At 46.7% G+C, this 11,321-nt stretch overlaps 1 pseudogene; it reads left to right on the top strand.

Moving 5' to 3' along the window:
- Window positions 1–4,765: 4,765 nt before the first annotated feature.
- Window positions 4,766–4,974, top strand: LOC148120964 (Nuclear RNase P; annotated as a pseudogene).
- The last annotated feature ends 6,347 nt before the right edge of the window (window positions 4,975–11,321 follow it).

Here is an 11,321-nt window from a genome sequence, read left to right as displayed (position 1 = left end):
ATAGATCGGTCCTTTGCTGAATTGATTTTCTGACTTTTGCTACCAGCTTTTGGCTCCTCACAGTCCGTTTCCATAGATCTTTGACTTTTCTCTGGTTTCTGCATTGACCTCATGGGCTTCTGTTTCCCTGCACATCACAAAAAAATGGCTCACAGCTACCTTCAGCAGGGTACAGGCCCCCCAAAGAGGAGGGCGAATTTTAATAACCATTGTGAGCTTTTTAGCCTCCTCAAAGGCAAGGCTGAGGTAATGGAAGACATCGCTACGGTTATTATTTGATACCACATATATTGGTTTTCTTCCCCTCTAAATCATTGCCTGGGGCTTGGTGTGAAATTGGTTTTCACCCTCCTCACTCTGACTGCAGCCTTCAACGCTCTCATTCCTTATTTAACTTTTCTGCAATTCAGCACCTGCCCAGTTAGCGTACTTCACATCCAGGCGTTTAGTGTGGGACACCTGCATTTTGATCTCTCCGAACACTAGGGGATCAGAGCGTCCTCACTGCTGCCTAGCCTTCTAGAACCTCCTCTCCACCTGTGTAAGGACCGGGGAACCCGAATCCCAGTCAGGCTTTTCCTACACTCTACAAATAGAGGGATCTAGAAGGGCTCTGAATCCAGGCTCCTTCTTTGTGTCAAAGCTCTCCTACTTACCTGCTTTAGGCAATGCTGGGCCTAAAGTTCTGTGCCTCAGGCTCCTCCTCTCTAAAAATGGAGCTATACTATTTAAGGTTTTGAAACAATTGGATTAGTCTGTGTTACATACCTAGCAGGATGCCTGCACACACGAAGCCCCCAAAATGCCCCAGTGAACACTGTTTTTCTTAGCGTTACAGCCCTCTTTCCCTTTCGGCATATTTGGGCAGCATCGGGAGGCCTGGACTGTGTACCAAGTGTGGCGGCTAAGTTTCTGTGTGGCTTGGGTCTGTCACTGCTCTGAAATTCAGCTCCCTCCTCAATTAAATGAGACTAATAGTCTCAGAGCATTCCTGCTCACTGCCTCTGGTTACAGCATGACATGATGGGTGTGGATGGGCTCTGCAAATGTTAAAGAGCTCCCTGCAGGAACAGCGGCGCGATTCTCTCTTCTGTGAAGGAATGATTTAGTGAAGATCTCTCTTGGGTGAGACAGCTTCCTTCCAGGGAATGAGCATCCTCTGTGGAACTCACCCTGTCCCTCCTGAAAGTCCTCCTTCTGGGGAATCACTCATCAGCATCAGGGCTCTTCGATACCCACAACAAAAAGCAAACAAGTACTGATCATATTCAATAAAGTCCTTTACTACATAAGGAGAGTCACCTAACGGAACTGATCCACAAGGGGTGTGATAGAGGCCACTGATGGTGCTCAGACACAACTGAGGGGTAGCATGAAGCTGAAAGTGAGGAAAAGGAAGTGAAGGAAGCTTCTAAGGCTCAAGTGGTAAACAAAACTCACAAGTCTCAGAAAGTTCATGAATTTTACACGATTCACAAACCCTTTCCTTCTTTAAATTGCTTTTGTCAGGTATTTTGTCACAGAACCAAGAACATAAGTAGTACATTATTAGTATTGACAACTTGACACAGCTGAAAGTTCTTTGGGAGGAGAAGCCTTGGTGGAGGAACTGCCCAGATCAGATTGGCCTGTGGACACATCTGTGGGGGTTAGCTTTGATTGGTAATTGCTGTAGGAGGGTCCAGGCAACACCAGGCAACTGTGGGCAACACCATTCCATGCGCAAGTGATCCCGGGCTGTATAGGAAAGCTGGACAAGCAGGAACCAGCCAGGATCCTCTCTCCATGGTTCCTGCCTCTGGGTTCTGGCCTGGAGTTCCTGTCCTTTCCTCAAGCATGGACTGTGACTTGCAAGTGTAAGCCAAAGAAACAATCTTCTCCCTAAAGAAGTGAGAATGTTTTATCACAGCAACTGAAAACCAAACCAGATCATCTTTCTATACTTTCTCTCCTTACTCCGTTGATTATTTTATTTGCATTATCACTTTTTTTGTTTTTTTTCTTTTAAAAGTTTTGGGGTTAGGGGATAGCTCAGACAAAAGTACTTGCCTTACAAACATCAGAACTCGAGTTTGATCTCCGGAATTCATATACAAAGATTCAGGTGTCAGTGCCAAGTATGGATTACCCTTTTTCAAGTTATAGGCATAGTGGGGTCTCTTGGATCTCCAAACATTACAGGTCATTTACAATGCTCTTGGTTACCCTCTAGAACTTGATTTTAAGACCCTATTGCTGAAGACACCATATATTGAATTATAGGACACTGAGTATCGAAGTTGCAACTCACCTGGAAGCTTCATCCTATGGCTAATTTTTATGGTGCTAGAAGGTCTTATGCATAGTACCAAGAAAGAAACACAATCCACAGTCTTACCCAGCTAAGAACATGTGAGCTATAGTAGTGACTGGTTTGGCAAGATCTCACCACTGATGCAATAGCAGTATGAATGTAATGGGAACAAGCATCCACCTTTTGATTGGATTTAAGGACCACTCCACAAGAGAGAACTCATTCTTGGTCCTATTAACTAGGCCCAAAACTCATAGGTCATAGGACCTAGGGACGAGTATAATACTATAATTCATCTAAATGGACACAACAAGAAATTGTGTTCCAGGTTCTAATCTTTATAATCATAGATTAATGTACCTACAAACCCTGACTGATAAAGCTCTTTTTATACAGTAGTTAGCAATTAATACACCTGGCTGTGCAGAGAACTAGAGACTGTGGGATGCTCAGCTCTAAACAGGACTCTGTAATCATACCTCCCCCAAGGATTAGGGACCATTGAGGAGGTGGGGCAGTTGTAGGAGTCAGAGGCAGTGGATCTCTGCGGTGAGACAGTATTTGAGAACATGACAGGGCCGTTGCACACATAAAGTCATAGCTGCTGACTGCATTTACAAAATATACATGCCATCAAGCCAGATGAAATTACAATATGGATGGGGGAGGGATCATCAAGCCCCACCCCTATCTGAGGAGCTATTGACAACTGATGGCCACGGAGCGAGGAAGAGTCAGTTTTATTCAGGGATGTGACTGCCGAGAGGTTACTCATGCCGCATTAGATGACCCTACACACACGCTTCTCCAGGTAGCACTAAGTGAACTCCGGGCTTTGAAAAAAAAAAAAAACCACATGAAGCTGAGAGGGAAAATTGGAAGAAAGGAAGTCTGGGAATGAATTTGATCAAAACACATTCTATGCATGTATGAAATTCTCAACAATAGATACTTAAACTGTAGTGGCATTTCATTTGTATTTTAATACGTAAAGCTTGCCTGAAGAGCAGAAAAGTTAAATACCCACATCGACCAGACTTACAGACAAGGCAGCAAGGACACACACCTTTAATCTCAGTAACCACTCTAGCTTGTCATACTAACTAGGTGGAGTGGTGCATCCCATTAATCCCAGAACTAAAGAGGAATATGTGACAGGAGGAGACAGCTCTCAGTCTCAGTCTCAGTCTGAGGTTTCCTGGAGGCAGGGTCACTATTTTCAGACTGAGGTAGAGGTAAGAGCCAGTGGTTGCTTTGCTTTTTCTGGTCTTCGGGTTGAACCCCAATATCTGCCTCTGAGATTTTATTAATCGTGCTTCATTAAACATGTGGTGGCTTACGTCTACCACTCCAGTTCTGGGGTGTGTGTATGGTAGAGGTCAACAGGAGCCTTCCAGGGGACCTGATCCCATTTGGCAATTTTTGCTGTTATTGTTGGAATAAGTTATTGTCCTTGCCCATATTTCAAAATGTGTCCTCTAGGTTTTCCTGGTTTCACAGATGGAGTTTGAAAACGCTCCCCCCCTGTTGGGAGCCACCTGGAGGCACAGGTGGTCCTGCAGTTTGGAGGTATACCTGGCTTGGCCGCATGGGGCTGAGCACCCTTGCCTGCACCCTTGCCTGCACATGCTCAGAACAGCAGAATGGCATTAACCAATCAGGACAGCGTTCAAGCCTCTCCACCGTTTAAAAGCAGTTGCCTCTGGACTCTACTCGCTCTCTCTAAGCTTTCTCTCGTCCCTGCTCTATCTTCCCTTCCCCCAATTTTCCTCAACGGAATGCTCCAAATAAAGACGTGACCAGGGAAGGAATTCTCGTTTTTAGTGGCGTTCATTCCTGCTGGTCAGGATGCGCGCCGCAACTGGTGCTCGAAACCCCGGGACGCCGAGGGACCCTGACAACTACGCCGGGGAACCCTGAGAAGGAAGCGCCCAGCAACGTGCTGAAAGCCCGGGAGAAAAAGCCGAGATCAGACACCAGGACACAGAGAGCCGTGAATTTCAGAACTCTGAAGACGTGGAGCGGTGAGTGACGTCAGTTAAATCCTCCAGAAAGGGGAGGAAAAAGAATGGAAAAAGTATAGGCCTAAAAAAGAAAAGAAAATACAAAAAAAAAATCAAAGTTAAGGTATCTGAAAGAAGGTACCAGAAGCAACGGGGCAGAAAAACCCCTTAAGTTCAGTGCAGGTGGAACTGAGAAAAAGCGAGGTTTACGGTTGGGAGATCCGCGGCTCCCTTCCCAACTCGCTGTTAGAGACTCCGAGGCAACAGTCTCGTAGCGAGGCGGGCTCGAACACTGCCTTTCCTGTTCTTAAAGAGCCACACAGCTTTTGGAGGTGATTTTCGCCTAATTTTGTTAAGAGAGCTCAGTCTCTGGCTCTCACGTACAGAAAACTTTAATTTTGATTGAGGAAGCAGCCGGGCGGTGGTGGCGCACGCCTTTAATCCCAGCACTCGGGAGGCAGAGGCGGAAGGCGGAGGAAGCTCACCGGCGGGGCCACGTACTAAGTGCTCGTCACTCCCCGGCCCCTGGGAAGGTCTGAGACTGGGGCCCCCCGCGGCCCTAACCGGGCCCTCCACGGGTGGGCGGATGCCCCCCCTCGCTGGAGCTTGGAAAAGGCTCATGGCCGGCGGTGTGAGTTCTATGCCTGAGGTGAGGCAGGGTGCACAGTTCGGCGAGCCCGCACACGGCCCGGGGCGGGGCCATGCCTTCGGGCCATGCTGAGCGCGCCACAATGGGCCTCAGAGGCGGAGCTGTCGCCGTCCGCTGCTGCTGCCGCCGCTCACAGCTGCTGTCGCCAAAAATTTAGTCAGATAAAAACATTTGTCGCCAAAAATTCAGTCAGATAAAAACATTTATCCCCCAAACATCGTCCCGTCGTCAGCAGGAAGTAGTCAGATTGATGGTCTACGCCCATTTTCCCTCATAAACTTCAGGCAGGACTGGTCCTAATTATCATAATAAAGGCGTGTCAACCTGATTACCATTACCTATTGCCTCTGGCAACGGGTGGAATAAAACAATGCTACCTAGAGGTTTTTTCATTTGAATGCAGGGCTGGAGAGATGGCTCAGAGGTTAAGAGCACTGCCTGCTCTTCCAAAGGTCATGAGTTCAATTCCCAGTGACAACTGTTTTGGTTTTAGACAATAGAGGGGGACTACCAGTGACAGCTTCCCCCAGAGAAAGGATTTCTCTTGCATTCTTTACACTTAATTTTTAATTCAAAATTTTGCTGGTACAGGCAAACAAGATTTGCTTTTTGAAACAGAGACCTGCAAGTCTCTAAGTTCAAAACCAGCCTACTTCCAGTACTGATTGTGCTGAATTTTTACACTGAGAGTTTTTAATACTCTTAAATGTTAATTTGGGAGGAGAGTTTTGTTTATGTTTTTCTAGGAATGCTGACATACATCTGGGTGCCAGCGAGACTGACAAGAGAAATAAAGAAGAAAGATGACCCAGTGGATGCTGAGTGTCCTGCTGTGGAAGATTCATGTGGAGACAGCAGAGATGACCTTCTGGGCGGTGCCAAGAGCAGCTGTTTCACACCATCGACTTGAGCAGCACCCTGTGCAACCTCTTATCTCTTAACAATTTTCTGACTAACTCTATTTTGCCTTTTCCTTCCTTAGGAATGGGTGGGAACAGAGATATTCTTGGCATGCTGTGTCTAGGTGGAAGTGCTGTATGTCTTTGATTGGTGTGCTACCTGCTAGCCCAAGTGAGGTGGGGACCAGATTGGAAAATAGTTTTGCCTTATTGCTCTTAAAGACAATAATAGGGGGAGCTGTTGGGAGCCACCTGGAGGCACAGGTGGTTCTGCAGTTTGGAGGTATACCTGGCTTGGCCGCATGGGGCTGAGCACCCTTGCCTGCACCCTTGCCTGCACATGCTCAGAACAGCAGAATGGCATTAACCAATCAGGACAGCGTTCAAGCCTCTCCACCGTTTAAAAGCAGTTGCCTCTGGACTCTACTCGCTCTCTCTAAGCTTTCTCTCGTCCCTGCTCTATCTTCCCTTCCCCCAATTTTCCTCAACGGAATGCTCCAAATAAAGACGTGACCAGGGAAGGAATTCTCGTTTTTAGTGGCGTTCATTCTTGCTGGTCAGGATGCGCGCCGCACCCCCCCACCTTTTAAAAGGCTTCGTTTTACTTTTAATGGTGTGTGTATGTATGTGCACGTGGGTGGAATGCCTGTGGAGGTCAGAAGGGGGCGCTGGATCCCCTGGAACTGGAGTTACAGGAGGCTGTGAGATGTTGCTACTGGGAACTGAACTAAGAGCAGTAAGTGCTCTTAACCACAAAGCATCTCTCCAGCCTTCCTTTCTTTTTGGAATAGCTTATGAAACAGCTTTATTCTTTAAAGCTCTAGTCAAAGTCCATCAGTGCCTCTCTCTGGTCCTGAGCGCTTTCTTTGCTCTTTCCTGGGCAAATTTTTATTACTGCCTTGATTATTTATTGATCTGTTTAGAATTTGAAAACATCCTCTTGGTTCTGTTTTGGTAGGCTCCCCCTCTCTTTCTTTCTTTCCATCTGTGTGTGTATGTGTGTAACCAACATATACATGTTATGTTTGTGTATTATATGTAACGTATATGTGTAACCAACACATATACATTATGTTTGTCTTATACATAACATATATGTATAGCCAACGTATATATTATATTTGAGTTATCCTTGTTTAGATCACGTGTCCTGGGATATCGAATTGTTGCAGGATGTGGAATATTTTTCAAGTTGGATTTTATAGTATAGTTTTCCTGTAGAACTCCCATGAGTGAGGACCTTCAGTAAGGCATGGGACAGACAATGTGCTGGTTAGGACTCTTCTAGTTCTGTCCCCAGAGGATGCTCTGACATGCTTGGGAATTGATCTGTTCTCTGGACTCATGTAGGTGTGGTGTCCACAGTCCTTTAGCTGCTTGACCAAGGTGGAACTGCAGGGGTGGATGACTGGGAGTGGGTGTCCAACCCTCCGTACTTCCTGAGACAGCTTGGATCCCTAGTCACTGGCTGGAATCACGAGGGTGTGGCCTGTCCTCTGCTCTTGGAGCTAAATATTTGTTGAAGCCTGTGTACGGCTGGGTTGTACATGGAAGAAGGTACAGGTCAATGTTGGAGCATCTGCACACATGCTTGATGTGTCATGGTGGCCCCTCCCACGCTATGCAGATCAATCACGAATAAAGTGACAAACCAGGACTAGCTCAATAACAGCAGGAAGTCAGGGGACAGAAAAAATATAAACCAAAATGTTTTAAAAGTTGATTGAGAAAGTAAACAAATTAAGAGAGAATAAAATAAGAAATGGCAACCACAAGGGGAATTAGAACACCCAAAAAAGAGAAAGTAAAAGTGGAGAAGTGAGAGTCGTCATTAAGATAAAAAGAAATAAAAAGTGATAGAATAAAAAGCTGACTATTAGGAGAAGGAAAAGAATAAGAAAGAATAAGGGAGTGCACAGATATGTAAAAGAAAAGGCCACATGGTTCCCAAGCATTTCTATGCACGTACCAGTCAGTTAGAAAGTGGCCTTCATCTCTGGGATGAGCTAAAACCCTAGTGCGGTGGAAACTCCCAGGAGTCTATGAGGGAGAACCTAGCTAAAACTCCAGGCAAGGGGAGGTACAGAGCCTGAAACAGCCATCTCCTGAAACCAGGCAAGATTTCCAGTGGATGGGTTGGAATTCCAACCCAGCCACATAACTTTTGACCTACAATTTGCCCTGCCTACAAGATATGCTGGGGTAAAGGTGGTGCAGAAATTATGAGAGTGGCCAACCAATTGGTCCACCTTGAGACTCATACCGTGAGAGGGAGCCCATCCTTGACACTGCTTGGAGGGACAGGACTCAGAGGCTGGACAGCCCAGATACCTAGACTAGAACCAAACGTGACTGACAAAAAAGTCAATGAAATGATTCCTAATGGTATTCTATTATACTCATAGATCTTTGCATAGCCCAGTTGTCATCAGAGAGGCTTCACCCACAACTGATGGAAACAGATGTAGAGACCCACAGCCAAACCTTAGGTGGACCTTGGGAAATCCCATGGGAGAGGGAGAGGAAAAATAATGGGAGCCAGAGGGGCCAAGGACACCATAATAAAACCCACAGAATCAACTAACTTGGGCTTCTAGGGGCTCACAGAGACTGAAGCAACAACCAGAGAGATTCCGTGGGACTGACCTAAGCCCTCTGCACATATGTTGCAGTTGTGTAGCTTGGCCTTCTTGTGGGTCTCCTAACGGCAGAACCAGGGGCTGATTTTGACTGTTACTTGCCTTTGCAACCCTTCCCTCCTACTGGGTTGCCTCGTCCAGTCTTAATAAGAAAAAAAAGTCTAGTCACTGCAACTTGATCTGCCATGGCTGACTGATGTACATGGGAGGTCTACCTTTTTCTGAAGAGAAAGGAGGGGTGGATGATGTGGGGGAGGGACCAAAAGGAGAGGAGGAAGGGGGAATGTGATGGGATGGAAAATTATGAATAAAAAGGATAAAATAAAAAGGACAAATTTTGAAAATATATTACACAAAAAACATCTTATATTTTTACAGAATAGAAGGTAACAGAAAAGAAATAAAATATTGCCTGTATATGGCCATTCAGACAAGAGTGGACACTCGCCCCTCTGCTAACCCTCACTCTTTTCTGTCTTCCTGGGCTCTGCTTCTGTTGAGGAGGACAAAGGTGGGGGACATCCATCCCTCCTTTCTGTTTTTTTGGAGGTTGCTCACCAGTCAGTGGGAGTGGTTCTATTCCAGAGCTGGTTAGAAAAGACCAGGCTGACCTGGAACTTTCCGTGTAGCCTAGGCTGATCTCAAACCTACTCCCCTCCTGCACTGACTTCCCAAGTGCTGAGATTACAGTGTGCAGCATCCCTCCAGGACCCAGAGCACTGGCTTTTCAATGAGCTTGCTGTAAAGTGTTAGTACAGCAAGACCAAACTGAGGCACAGGAGGCCATGTTGGTTGGGACCGCATGGCCATGTTTGCTGTGAGTTCAGGGGAAAGAAAGGTGTGGGGACATTTCTATCTATCAGGGAAAGCTGGGGAGGGGAGTGACCCCTCAAGATAGCTGCAGGTTCTAGTGCTCTGCTTCCATGTCCCTAAGCCCCAGCATTTGTGCAGTGCCAACTTCAGCTAAGGCCAGGCTACCTTTCCGCTCTGCCTCAGAAAGAGCAGAGCTAGTTCCCCTCCCCATTTTTCCCTCTTTTCGCACTTCGGTCCTCACTCTGCACAACAAGTGTGTCCACAGAGTCATCTCCCCTGTCCCACATTTCCCATCCTTTCTGTCACCACCCAAGTGTTGTCGGCTGTGCACAGAGCCCTGACTGTCACCTTTGGGTGAGGGTGGTCCCCGCCCTTGCACGTACTCACACAGGGTTTGCTTAGCAGAGGTTTGGAGACTCATGGTTTCAGAGTCCCTGGTTCCTCACCTTTAAACTTCTGATAATGAAAAGCAGCTTTACCCTGGGGTCACTAAAGAGAGAAGCGCTATGGCAAAGCTTCCAGCAGAGTTCAGCTCACAGTCCACACTCAGTAGAGTGTAAGGAAGCATGCTGGAGGAGGCAGGCTAGATACGGATGTTAAGAGGAATGTAATAGTGAATCTAGGCTCTGGGACAAATGGCCTGAACTGAAATTCCAGGCTTCTTACTTCCACAGTGTAACCTAGAATAAGTTATATGTGCTTACATGAGTGTGTGTGTGTGTGTGTGTGTGCGTGCACGCATGTGTGCATGCTCTTAATCAGACTCTTCTGCCTTATTTTTTTTTTTTGATGGAATCTCACTGTATAGGTCTGGTTGGCCCGGAACCCACTGTGTCGACTAGACTGGCCTTGAACTCACAGAGCTCTACCTTTCTTAGTTTTTCAAGTGCTGGGTTTAAAGGAGTGAGCCACCACACCCATCAACCTACCTTGCTTTTTGAGGAAAGATGTCTCACTGCACCCTGTGTTTTGTGGAGTCAAGGCTGGCTGGCCAATGAGCTCCAGGAACCCATCTCTCTGCTTCCCCAGCACTGGGGCTATAACTGTCTGTCACCACAGCAGGCTTTTTGCCTGAGTGCTGGGCTTGCGTTCAGCTCCCCCATGCTTACACGGCAACACCTTACCAAGGGAGCCATCTCCCCAAACCCTACCTAACAATGCTTTTATGCTTGAATTTGCTCTGACCCAGGAAGAAACAATAGAAATGCCAAGCCAATGGGTCTTGATTGTGAAAAATAAGTGCTGTGCCCCACACAGGGCAGCAGGAGAAGTGTCTGGCACCCGGGAAATGCTCCACAAGGCAGCCGCTATCACTCTTTAGAGGCTCTGACTGTTAGTATGTGTGTGTAGATGAGAGTGTGGGTGTGGATGCCATGAATGCGGGTACAGGCAGATGACTTTATTTCCCCCAACTGAATCTGTTTTCAGCTGGAAGGTAGAATATAGAACACATATTCTAGACACTGTTAGAAGGATTCACCCCAGATCCTCCAGTTCAGAAGATTTCAATTTCAGCATGTGTAAAAGTCTGCTTCTCTTACTTCCTTCCCCTGGAGCTGATGGCCCAAGGTGGTCACAGTTGGGGTATTTGGAATATTCACCACTCACTGTGGTGTTTGGAATGAGAATGCCCCCGCCCCGTAGGCTTCCATATATTTGAATATGTGGACCCCAGTTGGTAGAAATGTTTAGGATTAGAAGGTATGGTCTCTTTGGAGGTGATGTGTCAGTGGGGATGGGCTTTGAGGTTTCCAAAGCCTGTGCCATTCCTACTTAGCTCTCATCACCTACCTGCTGATAAGGACGTAAGCTCTCAGCTGCTTCTCCATCATCTTGCTTGCCTGTCTGCTGCCATGACTACTGCCATGATGGTTATGAACTCTAACCCTCTAGAACCATAAGCCCCAAATTAAATGCGTCCTTTTCTAAGTTGTCTTGGTTATGTTGTTTTTTTTTTCATGATAATAGAAACGTAGCTAAGATCCTCCAGTCATCAGTATGTGTTGCATGGTTTTGGTGCCATCT

Source organism: Myodes glareolus, chromosome 9, assembly GCF_982192425.1.
Source record: "Myodes glareolus chromosome 9, mMyoGla1.1, whole genome shotgun sequence".
Lineage (NCBI taxonomy): Eukaryota > Metazoa > Chordata > Mammalia > Rodentia > Cricetidae > Myodes > Myodes glareolus.
Note: the sequence above shows the minus strand (reverse complement) of the source record. Positions and strands in the feature narration are given on the sequence as shown.